We start from the raw sequence: 25,742 nt of genomic DNA, 5'->3' as shown, positions 1-25,742 counted from the left end.
CTAAACGTGGAATATCGCCGAGCCTCATTTGCATACCTAATGAGCCCCCATTTTTTTCAGAAGAGGTTCTTGCGCAAGAAGGAGCATCTATACTGCCCCTTCTTGCGCAAGAAAAACCCTCTTGCGCAATGCCGTTACACCTATTACTTTTCAGGAAGAACGGCATTGTTCTTCCATGTTAGAATCTAACAGTAAAGGGATGCCATATTCAAATGCCTAGAGGTGGGTATGTAAATGCAATACAGTGGAGTCCGGATTAACCGACACCCGGTAATCCGACATTCCACTTTATCCAACCCTGCAGCTTCCGGGGAGCTTTGTCCCCGGAAGCTGCAGGGTTGGATACAGCGCAGGCCAGGAGAATGGCCCTGCTTGCTGCCCCGTCACTTTCTAGGAGCGGCCAGGGATAAAGCGGCCCCAGCAGGAGCAGCAGCAGCTTCTCCTAGAGAGCAACAGAACAGCTGATGCTGCTCTGCTGGGGATGCTTCGTCCTGGCAGGAGCGGCATCAGCTCTTCCGTTGCTCTCTACAGTAGAGTCCGTATCATCCGACATATTTGGTAATCCGACCATGTGTCAGTCCCGTTTAGGTCGGATGATAGGGACTCTACTGTACCTGTTAAACATGAAGCTAGAACTCAGTTATTCAGCACAAGTCACTGAAATATACTTTATAAAGCTAACTGGACTCATATGAGTCTTCTACAGAGCAAGGCTGTGACCATCTCACAAAACAAATTCTCTCTGTCATTGCCCAAAACTCAACTGAAAAAGAATACATACGAAACTTTAAAAGTATATGCCTATTTTAAATGCAGATTCCTGTAAGAAATGTATATTGCTCCATTTGTCATGCAATTAATCCAGCCCATATCACATAAAACACTTTTACAACTTAAGGAATATGGATGGACAAGGCTGGGTATCGATAGAAAGTATTGTGGGACAAATTCTGCTCTTGTCGTCCAGAGTAAATTTCCTGAAATCAGCGGTGTTGCACTGGAGTAACACAATATCCTCAATGGTCTGGGGTGCAGGTTCAAATCTGTAGCTGTCTAGCGACAGAGTGGTTTCAAAGAAAAATATGGCCCAGCATCTCTCCAGGACAGTACAAAATAAGAAGATATCTGAATAGATTGTAGAAAATTATGCAGAAAAACAAAACTCCCACTGGTTACCCTTCTCATTGTCAAACTAGAGGTACATTAGTCTGCTTGCTCCTTGTCTTCCATTTTTTCTCACCCTACAATTTCAAATTGGGATCTAGGTATTCATCAAAAAGCTTCTGATGCCACTCCATGCTTATTTTTCTTAGGCTGAAAGATTAGCCATATTATCTGCAAAGAAGCTGCTTGTCAAAAACCTAGATCTGTAACTCTAACCAACAAGAGTCCTGCTGAGACTGAAGGGAAGTGCTTCTTATGGAGAGTCTGAAATTTTGCAAGAGGATAAACATTGTCTGGCAAATAAATTTGAAATGTCTGATTTACGCAGATTTCCATGTTTATGAGTTTGTCAGTGCTATAATTTGTACCAGTTATCATCTCATCAGGCCACATTTTGCACATCTGGGAAGCATGTTGGTGAAAACATTCATCTTTTGTAATTTAGCACCACCACATGGCTTACCGTGTTTAAAACTCTCTTAAAACCACACAGGGAAACAATTTTGCAATGTTTCTCATGCACAAAATACTTAAAACTTCCTGCTTGGAGCTGGTGCAAGATCAGATAACCCATTCTTGAAAAATCAGAATTCACTCTCAAAGTTGCAGGGTTCCAATTACTCTTTTGAAAACTAACACTATTCCATACCTAAACATTCATATCCTTATACATAGAATAATTGATTCTTGGCTTCTTTGCATATTTCTCAGCAATCATTTTCAAAATGACTAATACTGTAATTCATACCAATGCTATTTTTAAAAAAGTTTAAAAAGATATATAACACATACATTCTAAAGTACTAGGGAATTAGCTGAGCTATAGTTGAAGCCCAAGGAAAAGAAAATGTAGCCTTCCAGTTAACGGCATGGGTATCTGGGTTTAATTCTCAGCATTGCCATATAATGGCAGATTAACTCACAGGCCCATGGGCCTCAACTAATTTGGTGTTGCAGAATCTGTGTAGAAGTGGGGAGGGCCATCAGTACTTGAATTGTGGCCTACTCTGCTCCTCCTTCTCTTTCCCCCCATTCCCTGGTCCTCCTCTTCCCCCCAGACCACACCCCCTGGCCAGGCTGGAAGCCAGAGCCAGACTAAGGCTACATCTAGATTACAGGCTTCTTTCCGAAGAAGCTTTTTTTCAAAAGAGATCTTCTGAAAAACCTTCTTCTGAAAGAGAGCGTCCACACTGCAAAAGTGCATTGAAAAGCAATCTGAATGGATGCTCTCTCTCATGTAAGCTGTGATCATAATGGAGGAATGGCCACCAGAGCACCTGTGCTTTTTTCTCTTTCCTCTTCTTCTGAAAGAACTCCCTCTTCCCTGTCCACACATGCCTTTTTTCCAAAAGAGCTCTTTCACAAAAAGGCTTCTTCCTCATAGAATGCCGGAAAACCCCCTCTGTTCTTTTGATTTTCTTGTGGAAGAACGCAATTGCAGTGTGGACGTTCCTCAAGTTTTGTCAGAAAAATGGCTGTTTTTCCGACAAAACTCTGTAGTGTAGACATGCCCTAAGGTAAAAGCTACCCAGGGAACCCAGGCAGCTGTGGGGAGCCCCAGATCCTCTACCTGCCAAGGTGTGGGGGCACAGGTGCCTGACAGCAGACCTCATCCTATTTTGTTTCTCTTCAGGGCATGCCACCCAGTGTGATTCTCACATTTGAGCATTTGCAAAACAGGAGAGGAGAAGAACAGGACCAAAGGTCTATACTGGTTCAAAGCTGTCTCAGTTTAATATTTCAAAAGTCATCTCAAGTTGCCAAGTACATGCAAATGGCAGAGTCAACATTCCATGTAGTCTCTAAAGTTTATTTCTTGTGATTGAAATGATCACACCCATGTTATTTTATCAGTCTCACATGACAGGTTGGAAGGCTGAATTAAGGATCCCATTCTTCAGAGGCAGAGCACCCTCACAACCTTTTGAAATTGAGCGGAAGGAGCTGAGAAGTGCTCAGCACTTCAGGCCATCAAAGGAAGATTTTATGTCACAATCAGAAGTCAAATGTTTTAGGCATCACTAGCACAATGGCAAGGAAAATAAAACTAAGACTGATGGATTTTAAAATATTCCATGGCACTTAAGGATCTCCCAATACAAGAGCCTTTTTCAAAAGTTCACCTGTGCTACAGTACCTGTGGCAAAACCAGTTCATTACAATGGAGAAATCTTTTGCTTTCGTCACTTAGACAAAGAAATTATTATAAGAGGTTCTAGGGTTATTTAAGTCTAGGTCAAAACTTATCTGCTACACAAAAAATTAAATGCTCATATCAATATAATTTAATCATATGACAAAGTTAAATGCTTATGTTTGAAGGACTCCATATGGAAGGATAATCTGCCATCTTTGGTGCATTTATTCCTGATGCATCATCAGAAGAGTTGAAATACACGGGGGCAATCACATGAGTAAGACCAGCAATAATTGAACCAAGTACACCATTAAAACAAAGATCAGAAGAATTTAAAGCATTCGTTTTCCCTCTCCCTCAGTTACAAACTAGTACTTTGAACATGCAATTGGACCCATATGAGTGGAATTTTATTCCCCAATGGAGCCCTAAAAAAATCAATGTGGTTCCGTGCAAGTGACAGGGTCTATCCATATGGATATGAGTTAGGGCCTTGCATTTTACATTCAAGTCTTTTGGGAGAGAAGTTTTGCTTATAAAAGACCTTAACAAATAAAATTGTATCTTTTATCGTTTACTCGGAATGCTGGGTGGGCATAGGAGGTCATGTTGGCCATATTCAAATACCCAGAAACAAGATAAACCCAACTTTTTCATACTGTTATATTGCCCAAGTGGTTCAGACTGAATTCTGCTATCTTTACTCATTCTAGCACTAAGGACACATCTACATTGCAGCATTATTTCAAAATAACTGACTTTATTTCAAAATAAAATAGTAAATGTCTACACAGCAAGCCATTATTTCAAAATAATGTCAAGATGGAGGACTTCTTACTCTGAATACTGTAACCCTCATTTCACGAGGAGTAAGGGAAGTCAAAGGAAAAGTGTTCTTCCTTCAACTTCCTGCTGTGTAGACAGCGCCAAACTCCAATTAAGCTATTTCAACTTCAGTTATGCAATTGACATAGCTGAAGTTACATATCTTAATTTGATTTTTGCCCCGCTGTGTAGACATGCCCTACGATTTACATGAATAAAGAGAGTTTGATTGGCCTCTTGTTTGTAGTATAATTCTTTTTAAAGTTTTTTTTGTTTCTTCTTGTATATTTTTGTGTAGATTTATTTGTATTTGTTTTGAAACAACTTGGGATATAGAGTGGTCTAATAGGGTATGTCTACACTACCACCCTAGTTCAAACTAGGGTGATTAATGTAGTCAATCGAAGTTGCAAATGAAGCCCGGGATTTAAGTATCCTGGGCTTCATTTGCATCTTGCTGGGCGCTGCCATTTTTAAATCCCCGGTAGTTCGGACTCCGTGCCCGTGGCTACACGCGGCACGGAGTAGGTAGTTCGAATTAGGCTTTCTAATCGAATTACCTTTACACCTTGTTCCACGAGGAGTAAGGGTAGTTCGAATTAGAAAGCCTAATTCGAACTACCTACTCCGTGCCGCGTGTAGCCGTGGGCACGGAGTCTGAACTACCGGGGATTAAAAATGGCGGCGCCCGGCAAGATGCAAATGAAGCCCAGGATATTTAAATCCCGGGCTTCATTTGCAACTTTGATTGACTACATTAACCACCCTAGTTCGAACTAGGGTGGTAGTGTAGACATACCCATAGAGAAGGCACTCACTTGGGAGTCAGGACACTTGTGTTCCATTTCTTGGCTCTACCTCTGATCTGCTGTATTACCATGGACAAGTCACTCCCACTTCCCACCCTTTGGTTGCCTTGTCTATTTAGAATATAAGATCTTTAGCTCAGATTTTAAAGGTATTTAAGTGTTGCAGTGCTCAGCGTTGACTAACTGATTTAGGAGCCTAGATCTCATTTTCAAAAGGCATTTAGGCTTAAGAGCTAAAATCCCATTGATAGTCCAAGGGATCTTAATGCTTAAATTCATTTTGAAAATAAGAAATAAGCCCCTACATCAGTTAGGTATTGCAAACCTGAACACAGCAATACCTCAGTGCCTTTAAAAATCTGTCAATTTGGGTCAGGGAATGTCTCTTAGTAGAGGTTTGTACAAAGCATTCCACAATGGAGCCCCACCCATAGCAAAGGCCTCTAGCTGTTACTGTAATTAATAATAATAATAATTAATAATACAATTGCAGGAAAAAATCATTCATTTTGTAACGTGATGCACTACAAATGAGATACTGAATTCTCTAGTTCCTTGAAGTCCTTATTACCTTCCTTTCAGTCACAGACCCACTTTTCTTTTCAGACTATCAAAGAAGACTAGGAAAAAAATGTAGGTAGTTCAGTACTTTATAAGATCAGCCCTTAGGGCTGCATTCCATCTACTTCTGAAAAGATGAAAAAGGCCCATTGAAAACAATGCTGGAATACTCATCTTTGAATAAGTCGCTCATGATCTTACCTCCTATTCTGTTCTAGGAAACTTGCCTTTGCTTCTTATCCTTGTGCCAAAGTTTTACATCTGTGTGAATATATGTTAGAATTTTCCATCTTGTTGGAAAACTGATGTGGTCAGTTGGTCATTTATATTCAATATCCACTCCTAATAGGTCAGATCCTATTTGGGGTGCTGAGGATCATGCTATCCAAACCTAAATCCTTATTATGTTCAATGGCCTCCAGCCCCATCCTACCTGATCTGCTTAGGTACATGGGGGAAAGAATATCTCTGCATCCTCTCATCTGCCCTCAACCCTCCCTCCCCACTTTCACATATAAGGGCAGCAAAATCTAGGCTTCAGCATATAGTTCAGTTGACATTAAGTCAAATGAGCCTAATATATACCCATGTTCTAACTCTCTGGTGATCAAAGCCATCAATAAATTGTAATTAACTATTACATCCATTTTAAGATGGGAGACACAAAGACCTAAGTGTAGGTACTGGTTCTAGGCACCTGCATGCTGCACTTAGGGTCTATACAGTGACTGAGACTGTGAGAGATTTAAGGCTACCACAAGTAGTGCCTTTTAAGATATCATCACTCCTGGGGAAACCTGAAACATGAGCAGCAGTGGTGGGAGTGGGCCTACCAACACAACCAATGATCAGTAAGATAACTGAACTTCCCAACACTTTATGCTCATTTCATGGGAGGAGAAAAAGTTCTAGGAAGATTACTATTTTAACTAACCTGGTTCACCAATCTCTGTTAAATAATGTGGTGGTATAAATAAAACTCTCCGGTCTGTTGCTGAAACTATTCTCTCTCTGCAACAGCCTCAGAATGAGATTGACTTAAAGACCATCTGCTGGATTTTCCTTTCAGATCATTTATCCCCTGACATTGATTGAAGTTTAATAAGGACAAATGCTTAATAAGGACAAATTCCTAAGTTCTCCACTTAGGAAGGAACAATCAGTTTCACACATACAGAATGGGAAGCGACTGTCTAGGAAGGAGTACGGCAGAAAGGGATCTAGGGGTTATAGTGGACCACAAGCTAAAGTGTTGACTCCACACTGAGTCAACAGTGTGACGCTGTTGCAAAAAAAGCCAACATGATTCTAGGATGTATTAACAGGTGTGTTGTGAGCAAGGCACAAGAAGTCATTCTTCCGCTCTACTCTGCACTGATTAGGACTCAGTCGGAGTATTGTGTCCAGTTCTGGGCGCCACATTTCAAGAAAGATGTGGAGAAAATGGAGAAGGTCCAGAGAAGAGCATTAAAGGTCTAGAGAACATGACCTATGAAAGAAGACTGAAAGAATTGGGCTTGTTTAGTTTGGAAAAGAGAAGATTGAGAGGGGACATGATAGAGGTTTTCAGGTATCTAAAAGGGTGTCACAAGGAGGAGGGAGAAAACTTGTTCTTGATGGCCTCTGAGGATAGAACAAGAAGCAATGGGCTTAAACTGCAGCAAAGGAGGTTTAGGTTGGACGTTAGGAAAAAGTTCCTAATTGTCAGGGTGGTTAAACCCTGGAATAAATTCCCTAGGATCGTTGTGGAATCTCCATCTGTGGAGATATTTAAGAGTAGGTTAGATAAATGTCTATCAGGGATGGTCTAGACAGTATTTGGTCCTGCCGTGAGGGCAGGGGACTGGACTCGATGACCTCTCGAGGTCCCTTCCAGTCCTAGTATTCTATGATTCTATGATTGTTAATGCTTTAACAAACTAGTAAAAATTGCTGAGTTTTATCCAATCAGGAAACTGAATTGAGGAATAAGGTACCGGTGCCACATATAATCCTTCCAAAAAAGCTTTTTAAAGTTAACAGCAGTTGAATATAGAGTGAAGAAATGAAAGTTCCAAGATTAAGCCCTGGGGCCATTCATGCATTAATGCAGCAGAACCAGATATACCTCTTCTATCTATATAATATGCATTCGCTGGATAATGATTTTTTTTATTGCAGTCAACATATGTATACCAACATCCACTCCCAATAATTTATGCAAATAAGGAAGCAGGATTCTTTCTGCTTATGATTTCTCTAGAAGTATACTTTACACCCTTTATGCTCAAAGCATTGGAGAAGAAATAATTACATTCAAGTAGTCTTCAGAATACATTTTGTGAATATCTGGTAAATGTTTTCCTTTTATATGTTGATTATAAGAGACCTGATGTAAGGAAAAGTTTGGAGTTTTGAAAAGAGGTGAAAGATTTAGATGATGGCTCCAAAGTGACAAACACTCAGGCACATTAGTATTTAACATTGCTCAGTCATCCAACAATCATCATGATTACCTACTATCAATTAACTGAAATGGATTTTGATTCTTCAGTGATTATTCCACCCTTATGCATGGGTTCCATTGTTTGAGAACAAATAACTGTTCTTAACTAATTTTGGGGTGCTGAGTTAAAAAATTATATCCATTTTTGCCCATGATGAACAGAATTTCTGAAAACTGGAGTTTACTTTTTCAAAAAATGCTATTATAATGTGTTATACATTATATGCTGTGACTTATTTTCAAGAACTTAAAACTGTACACAGAGACTTATTTTCAAGAACTTGAATGAAAAAATACCTCAGATTGATTGAATTCATCAAAATGAATGCCATCTAGTTTAATTTAATGTACACTGATGCTGATAATGTTGGAGGCAATACTGAGTATCGACCAGAATATGCCAGTAATGAGCCACAACTTTTCACCCAAAGTGAATTGAATGACTTGGTGAGAAACCTGGATCTGCCTAAAGATTCTGCTGAGGTTTTGGGATCCAGACTTCAAGAGAAGAATTTGCTTTCCCCTGGGACAAGTTTTGCTTGGTATAGGAACCGCAAGAAAGAGTTTGTTCCATATTTTTCTATGGATGTTCTGTTGGTATACTGCAATAACATTGCCAGATAAATAGAAAGCTTAGGTGACTGGAGACTGTTTATTGACTCTTCAAAGAAAGCCTAAAAGGTGTTCTACTTCATAATGGCAATCAATATGTCTCTGTGCCTATTCCCCATTCTGTCCACTTACGAGAAACCTATGAAAATCTTGAGCTTCTTCTTGAAAAGGTGTGTTATCCAGAGCATGAATGGACTGTATGTGGAGATCTGAAGGTGCTGTGTATGCTGCTTGGTCAGCAGGCTGGTTACACAAAAATGCCATTTTTATGTGAATGGGATAGCAGAGCAAGAGCACTTCATTGGGTAAGGAAATAGTGGCCACCAAGGGAGAGTCTGACTCCTGGCTCCATGAATGTAATTCATGAAAAACTTATTGAGCCCCACAAGGTACTGCTACCTTCACTCCACATCAAGCTAGGTTTGATTAAACAATTTGTGAAAGCATTAAATAAGAACGGTGACTGTTTCAAGTACATTTGCAACAAGTTCCCAGCTTTGAGTTACCAAAAAGTTAAGGAGGGTGTCTGTGTGGGTCCTCAGATCAGGAAACTGACTCTTGACACTAACTTTGAAGAAACCATGAATGACATAGAGAAAGATGCTTCGGTGGCCTTCAGAAATGTCATACAAAACTTCTTAGGGAATAACAAAGATCCCGATTATAAAAACATTGTAGGCAACATGCTAAATAAATTTGAAAGACTTGGATGCAACATGAACTCGAAAGTTAATTTTTTGTACTTCCATCTGGATTATTTTCCTGAAAATCTTTGAAGTATCCGTGAGAAGCAAGGGGAAAGATTTCATCAGGATATCAAGACGATGGAAAAGAGATATCAAGGATGCTGGGATATCAACATGATGGCTGATTACCGCTGGTCCCTGAAAAGAGAGACTGATTGTGAAATGCATAAAAAGTTGTCAAAAAAGCATCAATTCAGTCACACTAATCATTTAAAATTACTCAGTTGTTAAATTTCACACTTTGCTACTTTGTTCTTTAAACAAGGACTTACCACAGACTTTCTAAAAGAACTATAACTTACTATTTACAAAGTTTTTAATGCATATGGTGGAATAAAAAGCATGAAAAATGCTGATTTTTTTCTTTTTGATTTGTGAAAAATCCTTATGTGATAGAACAAAATGGATGCCATTTTTTAAATCAGCTTAGCAAAATTATGTAAAGTCACCAATTTTTATCAAAACAACTGAAACTTTATTTCAATTTGCAGACCAGTGTTCTTATCACTTCCATGAGATGATACTTGTATCAACTATAAGATTAATATTTGCTTTTCTATAGCACTTTCCAGGCAAGAATCTCAAAGCACTTTACGAGCATTAATTAATTAAGTTTCACAGTGACCTTGTGAAGCTGGTACTTACAACCTCTATTATATTCCTCACCCCCACAGGACAGCAAAACCACTGCTGCCCTCTCAGGAACACGTCGGAGCGTTGGTTCACTTCTGACTGAAAGGAAAGAATGACCAATATCGCTTACTGCTCACCCCAGGCTTATCTTGGAAGTCTTCCATCCAAATACTCAGCAGGCCCTGCCATTCTTCTCTTACAAGACCTTACAAGAGCCCGGTATATCATGGCAAGGTTGCAGAATTAACTCAGATATGAGATGAAGTAAAATTTGATTAAAGTAAAGGAAACAAATCTGTTAGATAATAAATTTTTGATTAAATGAACACTCTGAAAAGCATTTATCCCGAGCATTTTTCTATAGAATTGATTTTCTTCAGTGTTTGGGAATGACTAGCAAAACTTGCCTCTGTCATTTTAGCACATCACTGGCAGGCTTCTAATTGAGTGGGGACATCTTGAAAGCATGCAATCTACCAGTCAGTGAGATAGCTTAGCTATCATAGCACTTTTCAGCTGTAAAGTTATGGGTATGGGTGATTGCCACTTAGCTTTAGGTGAATGCTAGCGGTTATCTGAAGACATGGGCTGTGCCCACAAAAGTAATTTTTTTTACAGGACACCCTCGAACTTTTTTGTGAGAACGCCTTACTCTGGAAATGGGTATCACCAATGTTATGAAGGATAATCAATCTAGAAGGAAAGTTACCATATTTCCTCTTGCTTGGCAAAGAACCTCTGATCCAGGATTGTTTTAAAAAACAGTGTTATCAACATATGTGCACCATGCATTGGATTTTGTAGGGGAAGTGCAAAGCTGATCTCAGCTGGTGGTCCCAGAGTGAGGTATTATTTATTTGTCATGCCTGAGATCGTGCAGCAGCTTAGTATGCTTTAATATGAGGTAAAATGCAAATAAGTTATCCATATGCCTTGAATGTCACAAGGGAAAAAAGACCTGGGCCCATTTAATTTCCAGTGAATAGTAGTTTGCTGACAGAATGTACATTCCTGTCACTTTTAGTGTTACTGTCATTTTGTATATTCAAGAAAATCATAGCTGCTCTTTTATTAAATCTGTTACATTTTTGGTTTCTTTTAGGATGTATTCATTTTCCTATTATTGCTTTAAATCCAAGGGGGGGGTAATTTTAAAGTAATTTTCACATATTTTGCAGAGTGCCCTCATCAATAAACGCTTCAGAAGTATGATTAAAATATCATTCCATGTAGAACAAAGTAAGTCAAAATTACTGCAGGGAGTAAATTACCCTAACAAAGATGTGATGTCAGTGCTTTTATTTATGAAAGAGATGTAACGGCAATACAAAAGCACTCTTGGAACTGTAACCAGGTCTTTGCCAAAATGGCTTTTTTTTAAAAAAGATAAATGATCTACTGTGATCTAATATATTCTCTTTCATGGTGAAGAGATATATTATTGGAGAATTAAAATGACACTTCAAACACATCTGATGAAGTGGGTTTTGCCCACGAAAGCTAATAATACTATATCTATTTTTGTAAGTCTCTATGGGTGCATTTACACAGCTAAGTTATTTTGGAATAACAGCCGTTATTCCGAAATAACTATGTGAGCATCTACACAACAATTCTGTTATTTTGAAATCATTTCAAAATAACTAACAGCTTATTCCAACTTCCGTAAACCTCATTCTATGAAGAATAACGCCTATTCCACTATAGTTATTTTTGAATAAGGGCTGTATAGACAAGGCAGCAGTTGTTATTTCGAAATAAGGGGCCTCCAGCTCTTCCCAGGGTACCCTGCTGGCTGCTCTGTCCACACTTAGGCTATGTCTAGACTGTAGGAGGGGTTTTGGAAAAAGGTACACAAATTGTGCTCTGCAATTTGTGTACCTTTTTCCAATTGTTTTTTTGGAAGAGGCTTTTCTGAAATTTGGCCTATCTACACTGGGCCAAATTTTGAAAGAGGCCTCCTCTTTCGGAAGAGCCCTTCTTCCTCATGAAACAAGGAAGTCAGGGCTTCCAAAAGAGCGCGTCTGCTCTTCTGCAAAAATGTCAGAAGAGCAGATGCGTTCCCTGGATACGGAGGAGGTTTTCCAGGATACCTCTGGTATCCCAGAAAAACTCCATAGTCTAGAGATAGCCTCAGCCAAACAATACCTCCCAGCCTTCTCTGCACACCATGCACTGCCGCTTCTAGTGACAGGAAACCAGTTCTGACTGGTGGGACTGGATCATCATGGAGCGGTGGGACGACTGCCAGTGGCTCCAGAACTTTTGCATGTGGAAGAACACCTTTCTGGAGCTCTGCGAGTGGCTTGCTCCTGCCCTGAGGCAATGAGGCACCCACATGCCACCTGCCATCCCCCTTCAGAAGTGGGTTGCCATTGCACTTTGGAAGCTCGCCATGTCGGACAGCTACCACTCTGTCAGGAGCCAGCTCAGTGTGAAGAGATTGAATGTCGGGGCCGTACTCATGCGGGTTTGGTGTTCTTGTGCTATTGTCCCAGGGGGGTGGTGAACCACTGGAATGGAGTTCCCTAGAGAAGGGATTGGTGGACTCTCCCTTCCTGGAGGTTTTGCAGTCCCACCTTCACAAAGCCCTGCCGGAGATGGGGTATGTTGGGGTTGCTCCTGCTGTGGGAAGGGAGTTGGACTTAGGGAACTCCTGAGGGCTCTGGCAACCCAGTGATTCTCTGTTTGTATCCTCTCACAGGTGGTGAGGACCATCAATGCCATCCTGCTGTGCAGGGTCATCATACTGGGCAACGAAGACCCCATTGTCACCAGCTTTGCCACCATGGGGTTCCCTAAGTGTGGGGGGGGGCATTGATGGCTCCCACATCCCCATCCATTGGACCTCCAATAACATCAACCAGAAGGGTACTTTTCAATCATACTGCAGGCCCTCATGGACTACTGAGGCCGGTTCACTGACATCTACATCAGGTGGTCAGGGAAGGCGCTTGACACCCACGCTTTCAGGAACTGTTCCAGAGGATGCATGCCCACACCTTTCTTCCTGACCGCACCATCAGGATCAGCGACATGGACATGCCAATGTGCATCATGGGGACACAGCCTACCCTACATGGGTTAATGAAGCCCTTCATGGGACACCTGGACCCCACCAAGGAACGTTTCAATGGCAGGCTCCGCAGAGCCCGCATCATCGTGGAGGGCACCTCTAGGCATCTGAAGAGGAGGTTCTGCTGTCTCCTCACCCACCTAGACCTCGACAAATGGAATGTGCCCCAGGTGGTGTTGGCCTACTGTGCCTAGCATTCCTGCCGGGGTGGGGGGAGCCGAGGTCGAGCAACTCTCAAGGGTCTTTGAACAGCTACATACCACTGCCATCCAGTGGGCTGTGCACATCTGGGAGGCCCTAAGGGAGAGTTTCAGACAAGGACACATGAGACACGCTCTCCAGAGTCTCCCCACAAGGGGCCTCTGCATTGTGCCTCTGTGCCTTTTCTCCCCCACCCCCCTGCAGACATAATAAACCAGACTTTTTGTTTTGAAAGAATAAACTGGTGTTTTTTATTTGGGGTAAACATAACAGGGGAGGGACTAGGTAAAGAACTTGAGAGGGGGAAGGAGGATGGTGGGAGGAGAGGCTCAGGGATGGGGCTGGGACTGGTGCCTTGTTCAGGTGGTCCCACCACCCCACGTGCAAAGCCCTCTGTGGCAATGGTGAAGCTAGGAGGAGAACCCAGAGGGGTGGGGGCTGGCACTTGAGTGGGAGCAGATGTAGGAGCAGAAGCAGAAGTGGCAGAAGGAGTGCTGGACCATTCAATGGTGGCCATTCAATGCTGGACCATTCAATGGTGGCCCCCAGGCAATCAGCTGTGGCAGTGTATGCCGCACACATGCTCCGGGTCTCCCGGGACAGCTCCTGCCAGAGGGTGCGGCGGAGCTCCGTGTCCGTGTAAGTTAGTTCAAATTAGTGCTGTAGTGTAGACATACCCTCAGGTAGGCAACGTGTTCTTGCTGCAAATCTTCCTGGGGTCATCTGTAGTGGCGGCTCTCACAGGGTCCAGGATCTCCGCACCAGACCAGGATGGGGCCCTCCTATTCCACCCCCGGCAGGGGCTTCAAAGCTGGCTGCCAGCTCACTCACAGCCATGGTGGGCTCGGTGGGAGCACTGGGGTCTTCCCTAGTAGCAGGGAAGGCAGAGCTGGGCGCTGCTGTGTGGCATGGTGCTAACAGGACTTGCATCATGCCACAAACTGTTTCCCCTGTGGCGTTATTTCATGTGAACTGAAGGTTTATTGTTCCAGAATAAGAAGTCCTTTATATTGAAATTATTTTGAAATAATGGGCTGCTGTATAGACACTCACCTTGTTATTTTTATTTTGAAATAACGCTGTAGCGTAGACATGCCCTAAGATGCCACAGGATGACTTGTTATTTTTAAAGTTACAAACTAATATGTAACTTCACATACATTAAGGCTGTACCACTAAGACTGTGTACATTTCTGGCCAGATTCAGAAACACTGAACAGTGCTTTGCTCCACAAATTGTTCCACTGTAGTCAACAGGAGTACTCAGAGAGTAGGGTTCTACTCAACACATGCAGGATATTGCAATCTGGCCCTGAATCAAGGGCACCATTTCAGGAGGGTAGGGGGGGCTGCAGCCGTGTGTTCTGGGAAACAACCAGCCAATTAGAGCTGAGAGACTGGCCTGGAGGAAGGCAGCAGTGCAAGAGTCTTCCCCCTCCCAGAGCTGAGTCCCATGGGGTTTGTAGCTTGCAGTTTTATGTGATTTGGGGCTGCAGCAGGCACGGAGCCCAGCCTGCCTTGGGGGTGCTGCAGGGCTGCTGGCTTAGGTAAGTGCCTCCTGGACAGAGCCTGCTTCTGGCACCCTAGCCCCTCCTACACCCCAACTCCCTTCCAGGTCACCATCCAAACCCTCTGCAACCCCTTGCACTGGGTCACAATTCCCCCCCCCCCCCCAGACCCTGTAGCCCCTCCTACACTTTCTCCCTGGCCAGAATTCTGTCTTGCACCCAAACACCCTCCCAGACCCTGCACCCAATTCCCCTACCCCAAGTCACCACCCACACCCTCTGTAGTCTGCACCCCCTTTTCCCAGGTCACAGCTCCCTCCCAGACTTTGAACCCCCTGCTAGTGCCCCTCTCTCAGGCCAGAATCTCCTCCTGCACCCATATCCCCTCCCTGATCCTACACCCCTATATCCCACCCAGGTCACAACCCCCTCCTTTGCCCAAACTTCCTCTCAGACCTCACACCATCCCAGTTCCTTACTCTGTGCACCCTTCTGTGCCCAACCTCCATCCTAGACCCTGCACATCCTCCACAGAAAAGTGCAGCCCTTGACCACTTTCCAAAATCTTGGAGTGGTCCCCCACAAAAAATTATTTCCCATCCCTGCTGTAGGGCATCCTGGATTTTCATGTATCTGTCCCATAATCTATAAAGTAAGCTTGCAGGATATCAAAAGGAGTACATTCACTATAACTGTGTCTAAACTAGGAAATTTATCTATTGATGTCAACATAAGCCCGAAATGGGTTCCAAAAATGGTTTAGCTTCATGAAGAAGCAGGATTAAATCAAGTTCAGCACCTTTTCAAAAACCAGGGTTAAACAGGGATCAGTTGGTACATTTCCCAGGATAGACACGATTTTAGGGGTCAGTGCTACATCATTATCTTTTTGTGAGGCTCTCATGGCAAGATTGCTCTGAGGCATGGTGAGCAACACGCCATTGTCAAGTTGAGCTGTCATGTCACTGTGCAGGCATACAACATAGTGATACAGATTTTGTAGATCCTGTAGGATCAACCTCACATGCAACTCATTCTGTTTAAGTACTAATATGTAAATTATTTGCAAATTCAAGAATGTGATTTTTTCTCAGGAATGGTCCTTTAGTTTTTTCATTGCACATATGTGTGTCAACTGTAGTGTTGGGGAAAGGTGTTGGACTGAGAATCCTGGGAACTGAAGTGCTCTAGTTAGTCATAAGTTAGGTACTATGCAGATAAAACAATATAAGCTATACATACCCCCACTCAAGATACACACACATTATCCTGCAAGTGTCTCTTGATTCTAACTTAGACCACCACTAAGGATGAAAAAAATGGGACAGTGAGATAATCCAGGGTTAAAAAGATGTCCTCTTTGGGGCAATTTCCAATCGGCCCTGAAACAAAAACAGGATTGTGAAGTTTCTACCATTCCTACTCTAATTCACTGTGTCAAACTGCAGAGCCTCTCTAATATCTTTAAATAATCCATGAGTAACTTCAGTCTTTCCATGTACAACAATGCAATTGTTCATCCTGTGTTTATTTATTTATTTTTTTAAAATAGAATTGAAGGATTGAGGTAGATAGGCCTTCCATAGCCTCACAATTATACTCCCAGTCCTAAATTTGCCCTTATCTGCTCTATTGTGTCCTTGTTCTCTTTCAAAAAATATCAGAGATGTGGGGAAACCACACTGTATCGCTGGATTCCAAATAACCATGTTTATTAACTAAGTACAGATATATAAGGAATAACAATCCATGTAATCTGCTTCTCTAGCTTTGTTCTGATGGCTTCTTCAAAATAAGACAGGCCCACTAAAGGCCTCCCAAACTATTAAAAGGATATTACTCAATTCCTATATACTACAAGCCCCTAAAAGGTAATGAAAACCACAAACATCCATTCTTCTACTACTCGTGCTTTGCACTTTGTTTCCTGGTGTGTTTGTGGAGGCTGTATTAGAATGGTATTTAATGAGTACTAGACACTATGCAAGGTATCCACTAGATGTAATCTCCTAGTATGATATACTGTCCTAAACAATCTCAGTTAAACTGTCTTTTTAATGCAAGGAGAATATTAACCATTTCTCCCATTTGTATCTTTATATGTGTTGGGCTTTTACAACAGAATGTATTAGGATGTGAACCAATATGAATTCTATAGCTTGCCTACAAACACATTAATATTAAAGAAAATGTAATTTTAAAAAGGTCAATCAGTTTTTACAGTAAAAAGCACTATTTTGAGGAGTTTAGAACTTGGTCATAAGAAATACACTGACGAGTAAAAATGTAGCCTATTATGTATGGCACAGCTAAAAAAGAAAAAATGTTTACACACATGTGCTGATAATATTTAGAGCACATCTACTTATATATGAAAATTCAGATTAAACTGTCTTCTTAATGCAAGTAGAATATTATCCTTTTCTCTGACTTACATCTTTATTTAGTACTATTCAAACTAGCTTTAATTATTTTCTGATATGAATTGTTACCCATAAATACCAGTAGTAATTCCTGTATTTGTTAAAACACTGTAAATGAACCCACCAGAGAATCTGCAGTCAATCCGTTTTTTAAAAAGAGAACAGTCTTCTAAAAAGATCATAAAAGATCATCAATTTCAAACTTTGGTAAAAGTAATTTTAAATACTACACTTGCTCCTGAGCCCTCTGTCACTTTTTATAAATTTAGAATCATTTTGAAACCCCTCCACACCTTGTTGCTATGTGAAAGGGCCATTCAAATAGCAGTTAGTCTTGTGGTTTAGGCATTGGACTGAGAACCAGACCACTTGATTTCAATTCACAGCTCAGCCATGTATGTTGTCTGTGATCCTAATCAGTTCACTTAACCACTCTGAGCTGTGCCTCAGTTCCCCGTGGCTGTGTCTAGACTGGCCAGTTTTTCCAGAAAATCAGCCACTTTTCCGGAAAAACTTGCCAGCTGTCTACACTGGCCGCTTGAATTTTCGCAAAAGCACTGACTTCATACTGTAAGAAATCAGTGCTTTTTGCGGATGTCAGCCGACGGTCAGGGCAGTGTGTGTGTGTATGTTTCCGAGAAAAGGTTTAACGTCCGTGTCTTTACTGCTAGGACCGGGGTCCCATCGCAGAGGGTGGCCAGCAGGCCAACAGATGCCCCGTTATATAGGAAGAGCTTATTACACCTTAGATTTCAGCTGCTAGAATTCGTAATTCCTTCGCAGCGGGCAGCCTTAGGGAAAGACTGAAAGGTGCCCCAGTGGATTGTGCCACCTGGGTGTGACACAAATCCAAACACCCAAGCTCTCCCTATACCTGTCCCTAATGACCGGCTGAAGTTCTTTTAAATTGTGCTTGGTTCTGTTACAGCAACTGAAGGAGTCAGGTTAAAGCTTAAACAGTTACAGGTTTATTGAGGAAGCTTATAAATCATATGGTTGCAATGGCTATTGTTCTATTTCTTAACTGCTAGCAAAATATAGATCTTAAAAATGGTTACCAAGAAGATAAAGATAGAAAAATAGAAATAATGGTACCAAGGAACAGCTTACTCCTTCTATGTGTACACTTAAGACAGAGGACCACATCCAGGTACAATTTTTACCCCCTTCTGTGCCTCTCGACTCCAGCATGTCAGGCCAGGGCCGGTCCCTCAATTCCTAGGAAAGACGAAAATACGAGGTGGGCGTCCCCATAGAACCTCGGGAGGTCAAACACCTAACCCAACCAGCAGGTAGAGGGTAGAATGACACTCAAAGTGAGTGTGTTGCTGGACCTATTTTTATACTCATGGGGTCACGTATTTCTCTTTCTTGTCTGTCATGCCAAATGGGGCTGGTCTGTCTTTTGTGAGACCAGTTCTTACAAGGGAGTTGTGAACTTAATTTACACTTGTAAGAGAGATAACTAAATTGGAATTACTGGGCATTCTTTTCTCAGTGGGAAATTCCTCTTCCAGGGACTGTGTGTGTGTTCGAATCAACATGGGTGCCAGCCGGGGCCGTTCTCGCAGCCTCGAGGCCAGCTTATTGACTTAATTGCTCTCTCTCCACATATCTGTTTTTTCAGCTCCTCAGGATCAGATGAGCCAGCATAGACTATGGTGATATTATTGCTCCTTCTCTGTCCTGTATGCTTCAGGAACCTCAGAGAGGCAAATAAGATGGACGTGATGGGGGCGGGCTGTCTGGCTACAGCGGAAATACTATGCTTCTCCTGTTCGGGCAAAAGTCCCTTTTGCGCAAAACTTTTGTGCAAAAGGGCCAGTGTAGACAGCTCAGATTTGTTTTCCGCAAAAAAGCCCCGATCGCGATTGAGGCTTTTTTGCGGAAAAGCGCGTCTAGATTGGCCACAGACGCTTTGCTTTTGCGGAAAAGTGTCCATGCCAATCTAGACGCTCTGTTCTGAAAATGCTTTTAATGGAAAACTTTTCCGTTAAAAGCATTTCCGGAAAATCATGCCAGTCTAGACGTAGCCCATGTGTAAGATAGGGAGAGTAGTCCTTGCATCTGTCTTGTCTCCTCGGATTGTAAGTACTTCTAGGCATGGATAGTTCTTTCACTATGTTTTTGATCCAATTCTCTTCTCATCTGAAAACAAAGCCCACTGAACACCCTTCCAGATCACTAACTTAGAATTTCTCTAGCTTGTTTCAAATGTGAGCTGAACCATCCTTTCATCCTTATCTCTGCCTCTTCCCAATGACATTAAAAATTAATGCTGGTGTTACACCAGTATACTGTCTCTTTATAAAGCCTTTTCTGTAATTCACCATACAGCAGATCCTGTCATGTTTTAGTACACTAACGAGCCAATCTTGCAAGATGCTTATTAGCTTTTTCATTAAGACTTCAGTCCACTGATCTGAATGGGAGCTGAAGGTTCTCAGGCCCTTTAAATTAGACACATGGCATGTTACAGGACTGGGCTATAATATTTCAGATATGGCTTGTCTGAAATAGAGTTGGATGGTAACAAACTTTTAATATTACTTTTATGCAGGGGTCTTAAACTTACAGCCCATGGGCTATCTGCGACCTGAGCAGATCCACAATCCAGCCCACACTTGGCTGATGGCATGTGAGTGCTTATGGCCCTGTTGGGGCAGGGGGGGGTGCCCATACCCTTCCACTAAGTCCATCCTCTGCCTCTTCCCGCCCCTGCTCTGCCCTCTCCCCAGCCCATTGTACACTTTCCCTCAAGCCCCCTCCCCCAAGGGACACAGCCTTGGGGGTTACTGGGGGGCCTGACGCAGGATGGCAGCAGTGGTGGGAGCTGCAGGGAAGCAGAGCAATACAGAAGCCTCTGACCTGCTTTGTTAGCATCTCTCAGCCAGCCCAGTCACTCTGCTGCACAGCAGCAGCAGGAAGCAGTGGAGATGGCAGTGGCTCCTGTTGCTGCAGTGAGTGTGGAAGTGGCGGGGGAGGGGAACGCCACCTGCTGCCAGCCCCAGGTTACCTTTGGTTGCATGGGCTAACCTGAGTATGGGGGCAGTTAGAGTGGCCACCGTAGAGGCCCCTGAAGTGCAGGGATCCAGTCAGCTGTGCCATAGTGTCCTATGGATGGGATGTCTCTGCACACTCCTTCCCTGGGCCATAGGGACATACCAGCAGCAGCACGGAGCTAACAGCCAGAAGCCACTCTAGCCCTGCTGAGTGGTGGCAGGGACCCCTAGAGGGTTTTTAATTGCCATGGGGTAGCAGAAGGGGCCAGTGAATGCATGGGGGGGAGTATGTGAACCAGCAGATGGGGTTGGGAGAACTCACAGAGACCTCTGCCCCTTCCACTAGGAGGATTTGAGGACTGGCACTGGCCCTGAGGTAAATTTAGTTTGAGACCCCTGCCACATTTGGGCTACGTCTACACTGACATGAATTTCCAGAAATGCTTAAAACGGAACAGTTTTCCGTTATAAGTATTTCTGGAAAAAGAGCGTATACATTGGCAGGATGCTTTTCCGGAAAAGCCCTTTTCCCGGAAAAGCGTCCGTGGCCAATGTAGACGCGCTTTTCCACAAAAAAGCCCCGATCGTCATTTTCACGATCGGGGCTTTTTTGCGGAAAACACTACTGTGCTGTCTACACTGGCCCTTTTCCGGAACAGTTTTCCGGAAAAAGGACTTTCGCCCGAGCGGGAGCAGCATAGTTTTTCCGGAAAAGCAGCTGATTTCTCACAGTAGATCGTCAGTGCTTTTCCAGAAATTCAAGGGGCCAGTGTAGACAGCTCGCAGCTTATTCCGGAAAAGCAGCTGCTTTTCCGGAATAAGTGGCCCAGTGTAGACACAGCCTTGGAGTATTGCATCCAGTTCTGGGCCCCCCACTTTAGAAAGGATGTGGATGCATTGGAGAGGGTCCAGCAGACGGTAGCCAAATGATTAGGGGGCTGCAGCATATAACCCATGAGGAGAGGCTGAGGGATTTGGGCTTATTTAGTCTGTAGAATAGAAGAGTGAGGGGGGATTTGATAGCAGCCTTTAACTACCTGAAGGGGGATTCCGAAGAGGATGGAGAGAGGCTGTTCTCAGACAGATGGTGACAGATGGTGGAACAAGGAGAAATGGTCTCAAGTTACAGTGGGGGAGGTCTAGGTTGGATATTAGGAAATACTATTTCACTAGGAGGGTGGTAAAGTACTGAAATGCGTTACTTAGGGAGGGGGTGGAATCTCCATCCCTAGAGGTTTTTAAGTCCTGGGTTGACAAAGCCCTGGCTGGGATGATTGAGTTGGGGTTGGTCCTGCTTTGGGCAGGGTGCTGGACTCGATGGCCTCCTGAAGTCTCTTCCAGCCCTAGGTTTCTATGATTCTTTAACACATGTAAAAATGAGATGATATTATTATATTGTTTTAAGCTATTTTGCTGGAAAGACATTAAAGCAGGTAAAGAGCAGGGACAAACTCCCGTTTACAGTACCACATTTCTTTTTTCCCCCTAGCTAATCGATTCTGTGCAGTTTGAATTTTTCCTTCTTTTATTTATTTTTTTACATTGTCCTTCAAGCAACTGTTAACTATTCGCTTTAAACATATCATTGTTGCCTGCTCACTTGTTTACATTTGATTATGTGGAACAGAGGTTATTTGTCAGTTTTGATCAAATTAAAACTAGCATTAGTTTATATGTTTTTCAATTTAATATTTGACACTTTCCATATTATTCTATACATTTTGGGACAATTTGTTCTGTCTTTATCATATATAGATTATTTTTTAAGTTTGGGGGTTATTATGTACCCAGGACAACCAATAAAGATTCTTTACAGACCTCTCAAATGTGCGCATGGTTTCTCAGTATTTATTAGAGAGCATTAAAAAGAGCACTGTTTTTACTATTCATTGTCTACTACAAAATAATTTATGGAGTAAGTTCAGGGTTCCATACTGTTTGAATTATATAATTTTCCTATTTTGGATCTACTGCATCCTTCTTTATTCTACTGTACTTGAACCTTACATTTTAGACAAGCAGAATTAGACTAATTTGGAAAAATAACCATTAACAACAGAGTCACTGTACTTTTCCTAATAACGTTTGTAATGTGTCACTAACATGCACATCTCTCAACAAAAGTGGTCACTTGTTACCCTAGAGGCAAACATAGATCTCTCCAAACACTGATCATGGTAAGTTTTAAAGGTGGTGGGAAAGTAGAGGAAGGAGAGGTATGCATGGTTCTCCAAGAAAGTGCTGTCTGCGCTTGCGCAATAGGTGTACATGGAAACAATTTGTAATAATCCTACACAGGCTGCCACTACTCTGCCTGACATATCCCTGCTGGAGATTAAGGTGCAAACATGGACTCAGTCCACCCCTCTTTCCCGGCTGCAAAAGCAACTTCCTGCACCACCACTCACCCTCCGCCATCCCACTGTAATACACAGCAACTTACCACCCTGTGCCACCATTGCCACCCTCCCTCGACTGCACTAGAGCAACTTAGTACCCTGCATGGTTGCTGCCCACACAGCCTCCGTGGTTCAACAAAGGTATCCACTCTCCTCTTCAGCTGCCCCAGCTATTACTATTCTGGGAAAAGAGCCAAGTGTCTCTCCTTCTGACCAAAATATTCTCAGGCTGCGTAGTTCCTTGCCTTTACTCTTTATTTGCCTACAAAGGCAATCCACCTAAATACACATGCTTTCTTTCTCTTCAAAGACTGATTACAGGTTCCACACGGTCCTTTCTAAGCAAGCCTACTTTATTTTTATGGTAAAAAGCATACTGAAAACAATAAAAGAAGCTCCACATACTTAGGCACCAATTTCACAAGTACTCCGGGGCTGGACTACCCACGGGGGGAAATTGATAGGTGCCGAGAAACCACCAGCAGCCCCCTATCAGATCCCCTTCACCACTACCCCCAATGCTTCCTGCTTGTCAACAGGCCCTGCAGATCAGCACCTCATCCTTCCTTCCCAGGCTTCCTGGGGGGAAAAGGCATGGTGGGGCATCGGGGGAAGGCACCCTTTGGCACTTTTGAAAGTTGGTGCCTACATACAGATGCTAATGACTTTGTCAGACATCACCTCACTATAGGAGTTTCTTTATGGTTACAAGTTCAGCAGAGCTTCAACTCAGTACAAGCACTCAGTAGGCCAAGTCTTTCTAAGCCTCACCTGAAGATTGCGGTCTCGTGTGAACATGAGTCCTGTCCCTCTGCTGAATCAGGAAGAAGTTCTGAGTCAGTTTGAAACTTGGGCTTTTATCCAAAAGTATTTTGTCTGTTCATCTCGGGCATCATCCCAAGATGGTATCTTCAAAGACTGATAATGGAGAAAGTTGATTAGCATTCCCTGTCCCTTTTAGTAAAGTTACATACAGAGCCACTATACCATGTATGCAACTTCATTTTAATACAACATACCCTGAAGATATTAACCCTAATGCAGTAAGGTTAGCTTAATTTAATAAAAGTTTGCTGTAATTCCACAAAGTTTATTTAGGATATTACAGTTTATAGTTAATCTGTCACATTCACATCAGCTCATTTTACTTTTGCAACAGCATTGTTCCCATTCAATTCAATGGCAAAATTTCCATTGATTTCAATGGGAACAGCATGGGCTGATGGAATATTTATGGCTCCATGACATGCTAAACCCCAGGGGACCTCACAATAATTAAGCAATAAGACACGACTCGCCATGCAGCATTGCTGATTAATGTGCACATTGTGGATGTAATAACCCGGTGCCTCCAGCACACCTGTGGTGTACATCAATCAGCACCACTGTGTAGTTTAAAGTGTTTTGAGATTAGAAAATGGCTACTTAAAATATTAAAATACCATATTTTTTCCTCTTATTAATATGAATGGATCTCCTCTCTCATGTTTATGCTTCTATAGAGATGTAGTGACCGTACTTTTTTATCTGAAAAATATTTCATGTCACAAACAAACAGGATTTGGGAATTTTTGTGTTTGCTTAGTTAGAAATGTTCTATCTATTTATCTAGCTGTCTTTCTCACCCCCTGTGCTGTTGCTGGAGTGCTGTGATCACCAGCCTTTTTCCTAATAAACTGCTTGGAAATTATACAGTGTAACACAAATCAAGGATAAGCTTTTAAAGATGCCTCTGCTACTAGACTCCATATGTTTTATCCCTCCCTCCTCCAGTGGATCCTAATAAGCACTGCAAAGCAGCAACTTCCACATATCCCGTGACCGCTTCCCAAAGACTTCTTCCTCTTCAGGGCTCAAAGGAACACTTTGATCATCAGGGTAACTCCATAGCTTTCTGGCACCTTATCTATACCAAATCTCTCACGCATGGGCCACTTGTACCCCTACTACCACCAGCCAGCTAATGTCTTCTTCACATCACTGGAAATGCTTATATTCTACTACCATACCATTGTAATCCACTCTACTGCAGGATGACACTGAAAGAGATGTTGGCATGTCAGGTTCATCTAGATGTCTGATGGTACACTCTGTTTACAGGCAAGTGCCGAGGTGCTATAAGCCCAAGAATCTATTCTACAGGCTCTAGCACTCCCCACATCTGCATTAATACTTACATATTTTTCATGGACAACAGAGGATTTTTAAAAGAGTGTAAATAGGGAGTACATAGACAATTACTTCATAAAAGATAAACACAACAGATCCTAACCCAGCCCAAGAGTAAGTAACTTATTCATGAGATTCACAGCCTTTGTGCTATCCAGAAAATGCCTCTCTAAAAGTCAATGGTGCACCAGTCTGGTACAGGAACCTGGCCAGTGTTCAGTTCCATAGTATTTAGCCTTGTTATAGCCTATCTATGCTATCTTCTTCCTGTGTGGTCGTCCCAGGCCCTATTTGCAAGCTCCTGGACTATATATATACTTTGTCTGCTGTTGATGCTCCTGTCAGCTCCTTGCTAGCAAAACACCACTTCTTAGTCTGACTGTCTACTCATATGCAGCCTGGGGGGCTTTCCTCAGCCTGATCCCTGCTGTTCCCTTCTTATTCTGTTCTCTTGGTATTGTGGAGCCTTCTACTGGCTGGATGCTGAACTGAGGCCTGGTCTACACTATACATTTAGGTCAAACACATCGGCTGTGTCTACACTGGCATGAATTTCCGGAAATGCTTAAAACGCAATACTACTCCGTTTTCAGTTTTTCCGGAAAAGGAGCGTCTACATTGGCAGGCTGCTTTTCCGGAAAAGCCCTTTTTCCGGAAAAGCGTCTGTGGCCAATGTAGACGCGCTTTTCCGGAAAAGAGCCCTGATCGCCATTTTCACGATCGGGGCTTTTTTCCGGAAAAGACTACTGGACTGTCTACACTGGCCCTTTTCCGGAACAGTGTTCCGGAATAAGGACTTATGCCCAAGCGGGAGCAGCGTAGCTTTTCCAGAATAGCAGCTGATTTTGTACAGTAGAGCGTCGTTGCTTTTCCGGAAATTCAAGGGCCAGTGTAGACAGCTCGCAGCTTATTCCGGAAAAGCGGCTGATTTTCTGGAATAAGTGGCCCAGTGTAGACACAGCCATCCACATTAGGTCAATTTTCTAAGCATT

Source organism: Pelodiscus sinensis, chromosome 3 (assembly GCF_049634645.1).
Source record: "Pelodiscus sinensis isolate JC-2024 chromosome 3, ASM4963464v1, whole genome shotgun sequence".
Classification (NCBI taxonomy): Eukaryota; Metazoa; Chordata; order Testudines; family Trionychidae; genus Pelodiscus; species Pelodiscus sinensis.
The sequence above is the reverse complement of the archived record's forward strand: the minus strand, read 5'-3'. Positions refer to the sequence as shown.